General features: G+C 38.0%; 1 pseudogene; it reads right to left on the reverse strand.

Moving 5' to 3' along the window:
- LOC132117877 (pleckstrin homology domain-containing family G member 1-like) overlaps positions 1 to 14,925 on the reverse strand; it is a 34,806-nt pseudogene extending 19,881 nt beyond the window's left edge.
- Between the last annotated feature and the right edge of the window lie 75 nt (positions 14,926 to 15,000).

The raw sequence follows: 15,000 nt of genomic DNA on the forward strand, positions 1-15,000 counted from the left end.
GGGAGGAAAAAAAATCAACATTATCATCAACAAAGTTGTCTACACTGGAAGTATCTGCTTTGCTTTCTTTGAGGATAGATTTCTATTCACTTGTAGATAAAAGTGCAGAAGATATAGATAACGCTATACAGCAGAATATCTATCAGATGACACAGATTAAACATCTCAAATCTGTCGATAAAACCAATCGAGTTCAGACAGAGTTCAACAAAGTGTTGTTGGGATCTATAAAGATACCAACAGACCCCAAGAGCTACTGGAAACTGGGGGACGCTCTTTCACATGAATAACCTTTAAAGGTCATGACCTTTCCTCCCTGCATATGTGGTCTAATCTGCCTTTGGGTCAAATCATAGCAGTAGTTTGAGTCCTGCTGTGGTTGCTCTTCAGGCCACAAGCATCCCATAAACTCCAGGCAGACAATCTAGATTGTGTCAGTTTATATGAAGTGTCACAATCAACTTATGATGAAATTTCTTCATGTGCGATATGGTGAAAATATCTAATTGCGATTTTTTTTACAGATATTGTGATTGCGATTTAATTTGCGATTTTAAATTTACAAAGTCAAGCAATTAGGAATTACTGTTGTTCTATTGGTTGCCATCTGCCAGATTACATCCCAGCAATAGAATCCATCAAATAGAGACCATTTCTAGTTTACATTAAAACCAATACAATTCCCATTATAACTCTGAAATCCATTCAATTTTCATTTGTGGTTTGGGAGGGTCTCTCTCTCTCTCTCTCTCTCTCTCTCTCTAAATATATATTTATTTATTTCAGCAGACAAGATTATACTGGTATAACTATTTGTACAAAATTAACTTAATTACTGAATTTCACTGGAAATATTTATTTTATTTTTTATAAATAAAGAACTGTAGTTTATTTCTTTAGTCAATTATTAAAGTAGGCTATTACATATGTTACACTGTATTTGGGATTTTAAGAACAAGTGGAAAATGTGCTGAATGTTTCATTTCATCCAAGTGAAATTAGCAAGCAGTTGGACTGCATTTACAATCGTTTTAAACGCGGAGCCAGGAGCGAGCTGACGAGGGTTGTGCGCGTGCGTCGAGCCTCATCCATACTGCCAGATGCGCTCGTGGAGATTTGCGCTGCAGTGCGCGCGCGAATATAACCGAGCGTTACGAAACAGGCTGTGTGAGTGCGGCAAATGTAAACGGCTCGTCCGTGACGCGGGATTCGCGCAGCGTGGGGAAGAGAGGAGCGAGTATGCATTCAGCATTCAGAGACATAGGCTGTGTGTGCAGTCTTCTGAATGGGGAATAGCGAACATGCACTGGGGATACTCTTGACGCAGCTCTTGCAAAATACCTTTTTTTGTTCGTTGTCGTTCGTTTCGAAGCTTAAGTTACATAACGTTTTTCTTAACTATTAACTATTGAGCTGACCCCGTTATTTTATTTAGGCTATAATTTTTTTAAATTATGGGTGTTAATCAGTTGGTTAGACTAGAGCAGAGCTGATTGGGGAGAACGGAGGTGCGCTCACTCTATCGGTTAGTAAGTCTGTCACTCAAGGCTGCAGTCATGCAGATGCTCTGGAACATGGTAATATCGCGTCCACATCGCAGGCTTTTGCGATTAGCAAATCGCAACGTCTCAAATCGAGATTTCGATTCGATTTCGATTAATCGCACAGCCCTATGACTATGGTCTTTCTAATGTGTTCATGCAAAGCATGATATAAAACAATTTTAGTTAGTTTATCCTTTCAGTTTGAATTAGAATTTTAGTTTAAGTTTTAGTCATTTTATTTTACTTATTCATTTGAGTAAATTTAGTTATGTGCTTTTGTCATTTTTATGTTTTTGAGTTTAATTTAGCTTTAATATACTTTCGTTTTAGTTTTATTTTAACTCATTTCACTTCATTTTTGTTTATATATTCACGTTTTATTTAATTTCAGCGTTATTTTAATAAAATAAAATGATTTTTCATAGCTTCACCTGTAGCTAACACTGACCAGCAGTAACATTTGCATGGCATTATAAACTTTGCCATCAGATTGCAAGTACTAAATTCAATATTCTCATATTTTTACGTTTTGTACAAAAAGTTTTTAGATTGGATTTGAACGTGGTTAAATGTGTTAAACCAGGGGTCTTCAGTTTCTAGGGGGTCCACTAAATATTGTTTGATCTCAGTTAACCTCAACCCAAGATAAAGTTCAGCTAAAAGGTTGAATTGTCTCTCCCTCATTAGCATAAGTAAATGAAGTAAAATGACAGTGTAATGGCTTTTTTTTGGGGGGGGGGGGGGTTGTAAGGTGGGATATTAGTGTGTGACACAAAGTTAAGCTGCTACACTACTAATTCTAAAAGAAAATATTCTAAAATGCATGGCCTTTTCAGCAGGAACCACCAACTAAGTGGCTTATTTAAAACCTTGAGCTCACAAATATGTTGTAACTAAGAGATAATAAAAAAAAGAGAATATGTTGCCTTTGTGTGTTCAACAGTCGCATGTGTTAACAGAATGGTGTTTTCCTAAACCTCTTTCCTTTCCTTTATCTGTCCTCTCCATCCATCCACCCTGCCTGCTTTCCTTTTATTTCATTCTCTCCTCAGACCATCTATCATTCTCTCAGTGCCGGGGGCTTGTGGATGTGTCTGTATAGGTGACCCCCTTAAACTCTGTCCCCAAATGAACAGAGAAAGAGTCAGGGCAAGGGTGAGAGGAAGAGTTTGGTATTCATCTACTCACTCGCTAGGTCAAATGACAGCCATGTGCATTTTACATCTGACAGCAATATAAATCATACACAAAGAAAGCACACCCATGCCTCTTACTCAAAGAGCGTCAGCAGGTGGAGCGCCATGGTTTATGGGGAACGGTGGTTAAGCACAAAGGTTCAAGGTTTGAGCTCAAGAATGGGAAAGTCATACACTGGACACTCACTACCATTTGTTTCCTTCACTCAAAAATAAACATAATGTCATGACTTACTATCCTGTCATTCAAATCAGACTTTTTCTATGTTGAACCAGATGCTATCAAGATCTATAATGATGTAAAAACAAACATGAAAGTAGTCCTAATGACTTATGTTTTATAATACACAGTGCTTGATCTTTATGTACATCAGATTTGATGTGACTCCACTGATTATTGCACTTACAATCGAAACACTGCAAGTTTGAATATGCAGAGCTACAAATGAGTTCTGAGTGTTATTGCAGGGAAGAATGACTTTAATTTTGATTATTTTTCTCACATGAAGTCATCATGACTTTAGAAAACGTAACACGTTGTATGGTATACTGTACTTTTCTAATACTTCTATGGTCTTTTTTGTACTTTGTATAGAAAGACCAGCTTAAAAATTCTTTAAAAGCTGTGTTCTTAAATGATTATTCATCTTTTTTTTTAACAATATCGAGTCATGATGAAAATGTTTGTTAATGAAGGGGTTTTGATTTCATCAGTGATAGTAAATCAAAAAAACAAAACAAAAAAAGGAAAGAAAAAAAAGGACATTATGGCAATAAATTTAATTAAACCATACTGTTGATGAAAATATGACAATAAAAAACAACAACATCTAATGCTAACAATGCATTAGCAATATTATTTATTGAGATATTCACAACAAAGACCATATTTATTTACAATGTTATAATATTGGGTTAATTTATCACATATTGACTAAATGTAACTGACTAAACTCAAAATACAAAAACTGATTAAAAACAACACCAAATAAATAAATAAATAAATTTAACAAACAATTACTTAATTATATATATTAGTATATATATATATATATATATATATATATATATATGAACCTATAAAATAAAATAAAACTGTCACTAACTGTCAGGAGCTATTAGTTTGTTGTGATTAGTTTCCTTGAGTAAGCAATCTGCTGCATGTCACCATCAGTATAAGTGACTGCACATGTTTTGTGTCTTTCTTACCTGGACTATACTGCGAAGGTCCTGGACGTAGGTTTTTTCTGTTTCAAGGATTTCCTCCACCACTCGGTCCACATACTGGACTTTACGTCCTTCCGGCGACTGAGCGTCTGCATCGCTCTGATTGGTCGGTGCAGGTGTTTGTCTTCCTGTCTCCTCCTCCTCTAGCTGTTGGGCAGGCACCAGCTCCAGTCGGATGGCTCCAGAATCATGATCCCGCTCAGGGGCGGAGCCTAGTACCGGCCGCCCCCCCAGCGAGCAGTGACTGTCTCGGGAGGAGGCGGATGAAGACGTGGAGCCGTAGCTCACCGGACGCTCGTTGCAGTGCGTGGAGTCCATGCTGCGTGAGGAGCTATATCTCAGAGCAGAGTTTCTGATGGGACCCGCTGGGCTTAGGACTGGCCCTCCAACAGGGACCTCCGGCAGTGGCGGTAAAACATCAGTGGAGAATGGATAATCTTCTGAAAGATAAAAAGTGGTTAGACATTAGGGCAGCACGATATTGAAGAAAACTGCAATATGCCATTACATGGTAAATACAAATACTTTTCAATTATATTCAAATGAATTGAAAAACAAGAAAATTATACAACCAACATATGTTCGACATATGATGATCACTGAGCATCACAGCAATTGTTGACAGTCTTGCATACACACACATTCACACAAATACCCCAATTAAAAAGTTGCATGCATAGTCTATTCCTATATGAATTGAACTAAAACTTTGAAGTGGTAAAATCATTCAACTATCGCAACCCGATGCAATATGCATACTGGGATTTGTACATTTGAGCTATTTTGATAAATGTCAAAATGGCATGCAGCCCTATTAGAAGCTGTAATTCTTAAAGGCTTAAAAACAGTTGCTGGTCCTCATTGACTTCCATAGTATCCCCCCCCCCATAAGTTAAAAGCACTGGCAACTGTTTGGTTTTTGCGTGAACTTTCCCTTTAAATGGACTCTTGATTCATGTTGAACACAATATTATAACCAAAAATCCCACCCACTGCAATTATAGATTTGATTCCCACAGACTTAGATCTCAAGGGGGAACTTACACACAAAAACATCATGAGAAACCCACAGCAATCTCTAGCATTCCTGTGTGGTGATCACCATACACATACATACACACACTCAAAACCATTCTCGGTTTGTTTTTCAGACAACAATTATGCTCTATCTCTGTTCCTATTTTATTTTATTTTTTACAAAATTCAGGAGAGATTTAAAAGTTCACCTGCTTTTAAGCAGTTATAACTATTCCTATGTCACTAGTGTTACTGCCCTATTATCCCTGAGTAAAATAGAAGAAATCAAGAACACAACACTTAAATACATAATTTTTACATTCACAAAAGAAACTGTGAGTGAAAACCTGTGGGTTTTATAGGTAAGTCTACTTGCTAAGGTGTTTTTTATTATAATGCTAGGTGATTAATAGGTTATTCTGAGTTGTTGCTAGGGACGGACTCATATCTAGAGACCAGAATATGACTGGAGGTGAATCTAGGGTGGACTTGGGACAGTAAACAACACCCTTGAAAACACTCAAAAGACCCTAGCATTGTGGTTTGTGAGCAGCATGGCAAGCGCTAGTCACATTTTTTTTTCAGAAGATGTTTAATTCTAGTGTTTACTTTATTTAATTTTAAGAGATTTTAATGCTAGGTAGAGTGTTTGCATGTGTCTTAGGATTTTGGGTTTGATTCAGTTGTGATTCAGTCACTCACCACGTCACTCAATGAATTACTATGGGAACACACACATGTGCACACACACACACACACACACACACACATACATACAGAGTCTTTCATGAAAGAGAAAGGCCAGCACTGAAAGAGAGAGGCTTTAATGAGCAGATTAACATGTAATGGAGACATTTTACTCTCTGGGTGAAATGAAAGAGAGCTCTGTGTGACCGTGCATGTGTGTGTGCGCACGTGTGTGATTGTGGACTGTCTATTCTCAGACTCACTAACACAACAATGTAAGATTATCCAGACGCACCCACTCCACACACACTAGCATAGGTGTGCACACACAATCAACTCAGTGTAACATGGTCATTTTTATCCTCTGTTAACACAATAGGTAGATTATCGCAGTGAAAAAGAGGTAAGTGATAAACATATGAAAGTGTAGCATTGAATTACAATATATCATACAATTCACACCAAATCGCATCATGGAAACCAGTCAGAAGCAACAAGTAATCGCTGTCTGACAACAAAACCATATAAAAGGATTCCAGGGAATTTAAGACTTTCTTTTTGTCTTGCAGTCAACCACATGTCTCCTTCTCAGTTGCCAGTTATGAATAATCACCGTCATCACTCATTCAACACGGAGCCGTCTATATTATCCAGGGCTCCAGAGCAAAGCCACATGATTGGCTCTTGATTGTTTGAGCCAGGCTGTGATTGGTTAGTTCCTGTGCATGCCAAACTCACACACTGACCCACTTTCACTAGACAAACACAAGATGAGATGCAGCCATCAAGTAAACACATATGTTTCTGTGCTGCATGTTTATTTCAGTTGAACTATTGAACAGATGAATGGATACGTCTGTATATGTTAACATCTTTATTAATGTTTCATGCATAGGGCTCACAGCTGATTGTGTTTTGGTGGGTGGGGTCGTGTTCAAGTAAAACAAACTTCTGTGGGTGTGTTTGCACACTGTTCATGCACGCACGGGTTTGTCTGTGTTTATCTCAAAGTAGAGATTCTCTTGTGGTTCTTATTTGCAATGTTTTGCCTATTAAAACACAAAAAGTCAGCACACTATTGCTCCCAAATATGCACACCACAAACATGACATGTCTTTATTATATCACTCTTTTTCTCATTCAGTATAAATGGGTTTTTATAATTGAAAACATATGCCTACCTTTATAATTCAGAAAGGATTTCCAATGCATTGGGATAGTCTTTTTCTCCCCACAAATGTTGCACGGGGGATGTGGCCAATATTACCTCAAAAAGCAAACATGGACTTTGCAAATCCACCAGACATAGTAAATCATTTTTGATAAAACTAATGACGAAACATCTATTGTGGCAATTCCATAAACATAGCCACTATGTTCAGACTGTGTCTTAAGCAACTAGAAATCAGAGGCAATTAATCAGACTTACTCTTTGGAACCAAAGGAGACCATATTCCTATTTATGTAACTGATGTAAAAGAACTTAACCAAGCTCACCGTAACCATATAATACACTAATGTCTGCTGTATAATGCAGTTTTTATATTGTCTGACACAGCAGCATTTACTACTCAGTTTTAATAATCAGGCCAAAATAAAATCTCACATTGAGGTCACAGAGAAAAAGAGACCAAATCCTGGGTTATAACTTTTAACTTGATTAACCTGACTTGTTCTCTTTACCTGTACTGTGCTGATTCACTGTGCTTGTACAGTGCTATAAATTTAATAAATATTAATTTTCTGCTTTTTGCAGTTGAGGAGACTGATTGCGGGACTACTAAATGGGGTAGGATAAGGATTTTAAGAATTAAAATCTACCTGCTGGACATAACGAACTGTCAATAAAATGAGCCGATGGCCTCAATCTCCTGAAACCCCACTGAACTAAAAAAAAGTGCTGTTCCATATTGTCACAGTGGATTTGTTTTCGCTTAATAATTTGAGAAAATGGTCCATTGAGAAGTCGCGGTGCTCCTATTACATTCTAAATTATTTGTTGCCATTCATAACCAAAAGTGGCACAGAAGATCACTTAAAAATATCTAAACATGACAAATTTCAATATGAATCACTATGCAATGGTTATCATCTACAGGTTTAATCTCTTTGTCGTAAAGGTCCGTTCACACCAAGAATGATAACTATAAAGATAACGTTAAAATGTTAAAACATTAACTATATTAATGTCTACGCAAATGTGCAATAATGTTGTGTTTATTATAAGTGTGTACTGAAGTTATGCCATCTGCCACTTTAAATTCTCAAGCTCTTTATAGTCAGATGGATTCCAGCTTGTGGAACGGACAATAGCTTGTGTTTGTTATGAGCATTTTATAGACTGTGTTTCCTGTTCCAGAGAAACAACAACTATCACATGACTGGAAGTATTATCGTTTGTCTACGATCACACACACAGTATATCACGCACTGTCTCTCACACACACACACACACACACACACACACACACACACACACACACACACACACACACACACACACACACACACACACACACACACATTGTAAGTGTCACTGATATGCCCATAAAAAAAAAAAAAAAACACGCTGCCATACCTTTACAACCACATACACATATGTAAACACACACACACACACACGCACACACACACACACATGCAAATAAACACAAGCATTGCGTGTGCTGTTGGACTTCAAAGACTACAGGGAGCTGTGCATGAAGCTCAGGGGTAACTGAAAACCAAGCAATGGTACAAGAAGAAAATAAGTGTGTGTGTGTGTGTGTGTGGTAAATGTAAAGACATTTGTATAAGATCATGTTTACTTTGATCATTGCAACCAGACCCATTAACACACTAAGCCTTCGGTTTATTTAGCAGAGGATTGTGGGCTTCACCAGCTTAAATTACAGTTAAATCCAGTGTTCATCATGTATATTTACTCTTTGATCTGTGGAAGTACAGTAATATATGGTAACATTTTTGTTGGTACGCCATAGCTGTTTTGGGGGCGATTTCTAGGGCATTTCTAGGTGGTTGCTAGAATGCCATTAAGACAATTTAGTGCTTATTATTAACTATTATCCATCATGTGGGATGAGTTATGTGCTGAAGTTTGAGCTACATTAAAAACAATGCTACTCTTAAATAGAGGCTCAAATTGTCGATTAGTCTTGGGATATTATTATAAAATACTCGTAGTGAAGTTTTTTGCATTCTTCTGTAAAAGGTAAAAAAGAAGTTTAATATACGCAAGCAGGGGGTTACCATTTGTGAACATCCAGACACTGATGAGAGCAGCATGAAGGTGAATGTATATGCTACACTTTTCCCCCTCAGGTTCAAGACACAACAATCGATGATTACTCATTTAATCGCTCTAGTACTCATTAGATTAATCGTTATTAAAATAATTATTACTTGCAGCCCTAGTCTTAATCAGAGCTGTCCACTTTCGTATTGAAACAGTAGCATGCTATGAATGTGCCTGATGAAGCTCCATGTAGGTCTCCAGAAGCTTCACTGCTCACACAATGTGATTCAGGGGTAAAACCAGAAGGTGGGCAGCTGGTCTCCGATTTCCCACTCCACTCGCTCCTTCATATCACAATGCTGGCTTAGACACGCAGATCCATTCCTCACAGTGAACGAGAGATAGAGAGTGAAGAAAGGAGAGAGAGTAACTCGGGGGGTTTAAGGCGGATTAAGCCCTGTCAGCCCCCCTCTGAGGACTACTGCTGGGAGACTCAAACATGACATAATTCAGAAGAGACAAAGACCTCTCTCTCTCTCTCTCTCTCTCTCTCACACACACACACACACTCTCTGTGCCTCACTCTTATCCACTCATCAGACAGACAACATCAAGTAGACCCCCAACAGCCCTCTACAGATGAATGGTGCACGTTTTACAGTTACACACACATTCAGCGGGACGAAGGAGTTCAGGCCTGTGAATGTGAAGCCTTTATAGTTTACTGAGGGAGAAAGCGATTTTGAGAGACTCCCAAAGTTAAGTCATGTGTGTGTGTGTGTGTGTGTGTGTGTGTGTGTGTGTGTGTGTTTATATATAGCTGGATGTCAATAAAAGTTTTAAATACAGATTTTGAGTTGAAGTCCGTCCAGCTGTGAGGTAGCGGTACAGCTGAGAGTTTCCTGAGGCGTTGTCCAGTTTAAACCTATATTTAATCTAGAAAACACACTAGCTGTTTGGTTTGCATGGCTGATATAAAGGTGACTTATAATGCAGATATACATTTGAATTCATTCATAGTAAATGAGATATACCACATCTTTCACACACTTTGCTGCATAAATGAGAAAAAATGTGTGAATTACCCAAAGCTCACTTTTTCAATTTGTTTTTTTTTTTTTTTTTTTTTTTAAGTCTTATTGCTTCTAATCAATGCAAATCATTGCGCTAAATATTTTATTGGGATCATTAAAAAGACTTCTGTCTTCATCAGTGTGACAAGTCTTATTGCTAGGAAATGCAACAACACACCTTCCTTCAAGAGACATATGACGTATCATTCATGTCTGTAGCACAAACTGTGTTGGAATGAATTGCATTCCAAAGTAAAGAGTAAAAACTTAATCTAATAGTAATAGTGATACTAGCCTTTACACAAAACTACATACACATGAAAAAAATAATAATAATAATATATATATATATATATATATATACGCTCCAACCTGTCCTCTAACCAATATGCTCGTATAGGTCGTTTGTCCAAATCCCTGAAATACGACCCATCAGAGCGTATACTACAATTGTGCCCCTATCGGCAAAAGGTCGTTTTCATATTAATGTTTTGTACTCTTTTATTTGCACACTGATTTGCGTTTCGTGTAGCTCAGTTGGTAGATTATTGCGTTATACCTTCATATGTAATCATGCTATCATGGGTTCGATCCCAGGGAACGGACGTGCACGAAAATGTATATGCTCAATAAATCATAATTTAGCATGATTTCTGTGAGGGTTAGGTTTAGGGGTGGGGTTAGGTGTGGTCATTCAAACGAATAAGCCACAATAAACCACCTAGTAAAATATGTAGGAAATACTGTGAGATCGGTGTAAAAAGCCCACACATTGCATTTAAATGAAAGTGCATTTTGATTGGTAATGACGTTATACGTCATTTCATGACGACAGACGCAACGCGATACTGTCATTATTTTTACGCCCGCTAGAGGGCGCTTAACTTTAAAACGTAAATATAGGTCGCAATAAGGTGGTTGCACAAACGACCTACGTATATGGTCGTTTTTTGTTGGAGGACAGGCTCATACACTCCCACCTAGTCATGTACATTTTCACCAAGATATACAGTATGCAAACACTGCAAAATATCCTGACTGTCACAGTCTGTGTACATTTCCACCCTGTCATTATGCACAGTAAGCAGTTCCTGACCACACATACTGTACAGTAAGCATACATAATCATTTCCAAACACTCATAAACATGTCAAATACTCAAAAATCAGTATGAATGACTCTACTTGTCTGCATGATGGTCACTTTTCAGATATGTGCAATCAAATGTAAAGCATGCAACTGATGTTATTTATGCTATAATGTAGTGTGGCATGTATATAAAGGTCAAACTGTAAGTGATGTTACATCACACATGTCCACCTGTAGAGAATGTGAGCCTTTGAGTGTGTTTTTGTTCTGGCCAGTGAACTGTGCTTCAGTGGAAACTATTGCAGGAACTGAAATTAGCTAAGAAGTTTGTGAGAACATCAAAGCATTAAACATTAAAGATGGTTGAATACAGAGGATTGTTAAATGGCTCGTTTAGCACAAATGATGTTCTTATGAAATGTTGCTGCCGTATTGCTTTGTGGTGTAACAATTTTACCAGTAGCCTACCATTCTAATATAAAACATGGGTGATCTCATATTATTTTTTGTTCTTCCATGAAACACAGAGGGAGAACTTTAGCTGCGGTTTTCAACACAGCAAAGGTTGATGGTGCATTTATACTGTAAATGATATTTAGGAGCTTGAGCAGAGGGAAATATTAGCTGTGACCTTCGGCGCACAAAGCTATAATATGGCTGTAGACAATTTGTAATTCAACACATGAGATATATGGACTACTTTTATGGTGCTGTTATGATGCTTAAGATTTCCTTTTGTGTTTTTAAAAATAATAATAATAATAATGATAATAAAAAATATCAGGGATAGAAAAACAAGGTAGTAAAGCAAACGATGACAGAATTTTGAGCTAATTTTTCCTGAATAATTTGTATTGTTTACTTACATGCATGTTTTCACTTTTTGGTCGAAGCATTATAGCTTTGTCTGCCTGATTGATTGCCCATTTTTATATTAGACTTGTCTATCTGATCAGACAGATACGATCTATCCTTTAATGGTGGATTCAGTATCTCATTATCATATGTGGCAGCAACTATGCACGTCAGTTTGCGAATTAATTTCCCCTTTTAATTAAATTTTCCACTATATTACTTTTAAAATGATACCTTCTTCTGCTGTATCATGCTGTTCAGTCTCAAACACTGGCATTTTTGGCACTCTGATCACCGAACATAAAAACAATTGGACACATGCGCAAAATTACACAAAGCTCTCATGGTCTTGATATCTCCATGACAATGTGTGTTTTGCAGCCAAGCGCTGCGTGTCCGTAACCAATGGGATTAATTTTCTCCAGCCCGACTGCACGAGAGCAGCACACACACACACACTCACGCAAGCAGCACAACTTCTGCTCTGTTCTCTGAAACATGCTGGAACTCCACCACGACTTCTGGAGCTGGGATGCCTGTAACTGATTCATAACACTCCGAGAACATTCCCAAAACAACTCTAAATTCTCATTTACTCCAGAACTGAGGATCCCTGAGAAAAAGTCCCTATCGCTCAATCAATCATAATGACTTGGAATAATCACATCTTTATAAATAGCTCTTCTTCGCTGCCCATTTCCTGCAATCAGACTGGCCCATTATCTCCCAGAAGTCATCAGACCAACCGACTGAAGTTCTGATTGCAGAATGTTCTCAGAGTTGGACATTCTAACTCAGAACATTCATCACTTCAGTGAAGACAAAGAGAGTTTTTCCTTTATTTTTTTAAATGTTTTTCTTGTAGACAATCCCTAGACATCAAAGAGCTACAAAAGACAAAACAGTCTGTTTGCTGTCCAAGGAAAATCTTAAATATAAATTTATCAACCACAAAAACTATTCCATACAGGAGAAGGACAGACCCATTCACATTCTTGATCTACGAAGCGCTGCTGAACATGCTGTATGACATCTGAACTATGTTTGCTCTGTCTGGAGGATCAGGATCTTGCATAATATAACATGTGCATTCTTTATTACACATGTATAACATGGTGCATGTTTAAAAGCAATGTATTAATTACACATTTATAACAACCAAATTACTGACAGGCTGGTAAGAATTTCCCTTAGAGCACTGAATGCATTTATAGAATAGGATGTGACAAAGGGACTTAACCTGCATGAATGAACATACTAATACACACACACACACACACACACACATTAGGGGTGAATATCCGCCTGTGACCCACTGCCCTAGTGCTACCCACGGATTAGATTTCACTGAGACGGATTTGCTTCAGAGAAACCTAAACCTGACATTTATATACGCCATGCATTTATAACCCCAGCTTACAAATGCTCAAAGAAAGCAAATGAACAGGCTTTGGCAACTTCCTGATTTGTACACTGTTAGGTTAAAATGTGATTAAAATGGTGCATATTAGTACCTTCGAGTAGTTATAGGTACCTTTAAAGTTCTATGTTGAACATTTTAGTGCTAAATAAGGTATAAAGCGGGTAGCCCTGAAGGTATAGTGTACTTTTAAAATATAATTTTTAACTAGAAGCTCTGGATAAGTCAGGGTAAAACCTCCTAGGATGACTGCTTTTTGAACTTTTGAAACAAGTATTTGTTATCTGCTAATAAGTTCTGACAGGTTTTCACCATGCCATCTTTCAAACGCATGCTTCAAACTCTTTCTCGCTCTCTCCAGCTGGGTTGTGTCCCGGGGGGTGTATTACTTTAGGGACAGATGTCCTGAGGGGGTGCTGGTATTGTCTAAAGCAGACTCTAAACTGTTTTTATCCCCCCTCAACCCTCAACCCATGGGGGACTAATTTAGGTCAGGGGTGGGGGAGAGCGACAGAGAGCCAAAGGTTTCCTCACAACGACAACATAACCAAAACATAACCTTACTCATTACATCTCAACAGTATTTTCTTGTAAAAAATATGCCAATAATGTGTTTTATTTACAAATCAGCGTAATACCATTTGCATACATGTCAAATCCTATCAGACACATGCTCACGACAACACACACATCTACTTAGCTATTTAAATCTATTTATAATGACTCAAAACAACCCAAACAATACCTGTTTCATATTTACTTTATTTGTGAATCACATTTACCTTTAACAGTGTCGTCAAAGAAAGATTTGGTCAGATCTGTGTAATGACTGGAGGCAATTTTGTGCCTAAAGTATAGCTAAGTGAACCAACCCACACACATATATGTATGCACGTATAAACACTTCTGTCAGTTCAGGTTGTGTAGAGGACTTCTGTTTGGTACAAGAGCCCACCAGCAAAAACCAAGCCAAATAAATACTCGCCAACTTGCCAACACACACACACACACACACACATACACATAAAGTCCTAACAGCAGGACTCAAGCAGTTTAAACACAGCAGCTCTGACATCAATCACAGAAGTGTTCAAATGTTGCCACATACATTCACAGGAAGCTTTCGAGAGCTGCTTTGACTTTAGAAGCCTCAAAGACACATAATCATCAAGATTCTGCACATAAAACACTTGACCAACATATCTAAAGAAACCAAGTGCACACAAAAGTACAATAAAACACACTATCAAAATAACAGTAACAACAAAAACTGTTTATATGCTGCATGCAAGTGTTATTTCTTACCCGTAGGCATTGCAGCTCGATCCAGATTTGATCACATATCCACTTAGTATTCCAGACCAGTGCCACACACACATACACAACACACTCCTCTAATCCTTCAATTCACTTTACATTCTCCCTGAGACACACGGGATAGCTCCGTCAGTGTGAACGATACTGCACCCACTCACACACACACACACACACACGTTCAGTAAATCCTCGGTTCACACACACATAAGCTCTGAGCTGCACCACAGCGGTCCTGATGGTCTGCCTGTCACTCACACATTGAGCACTTCTACATTCTCTTCCCAAATCTCCCTCCCTGTGGCTCCACCCTCTCCCAGTCAAACACATTAGCAGCTCAGAC

Source organism: Carassius carassius, chromosome 37 (genome assembly GCF_963082965.1).
Source record: "Carassius carassius chromosome 37, fCarCar2.1, whole genome shotgun sequence".
Taxonomy (NCBI): Eukaryota; Metazoa; Chordata; class Actinopteri; order Cypriniformes; family Cyprinidae; genus Carassius; species Carassius carassius.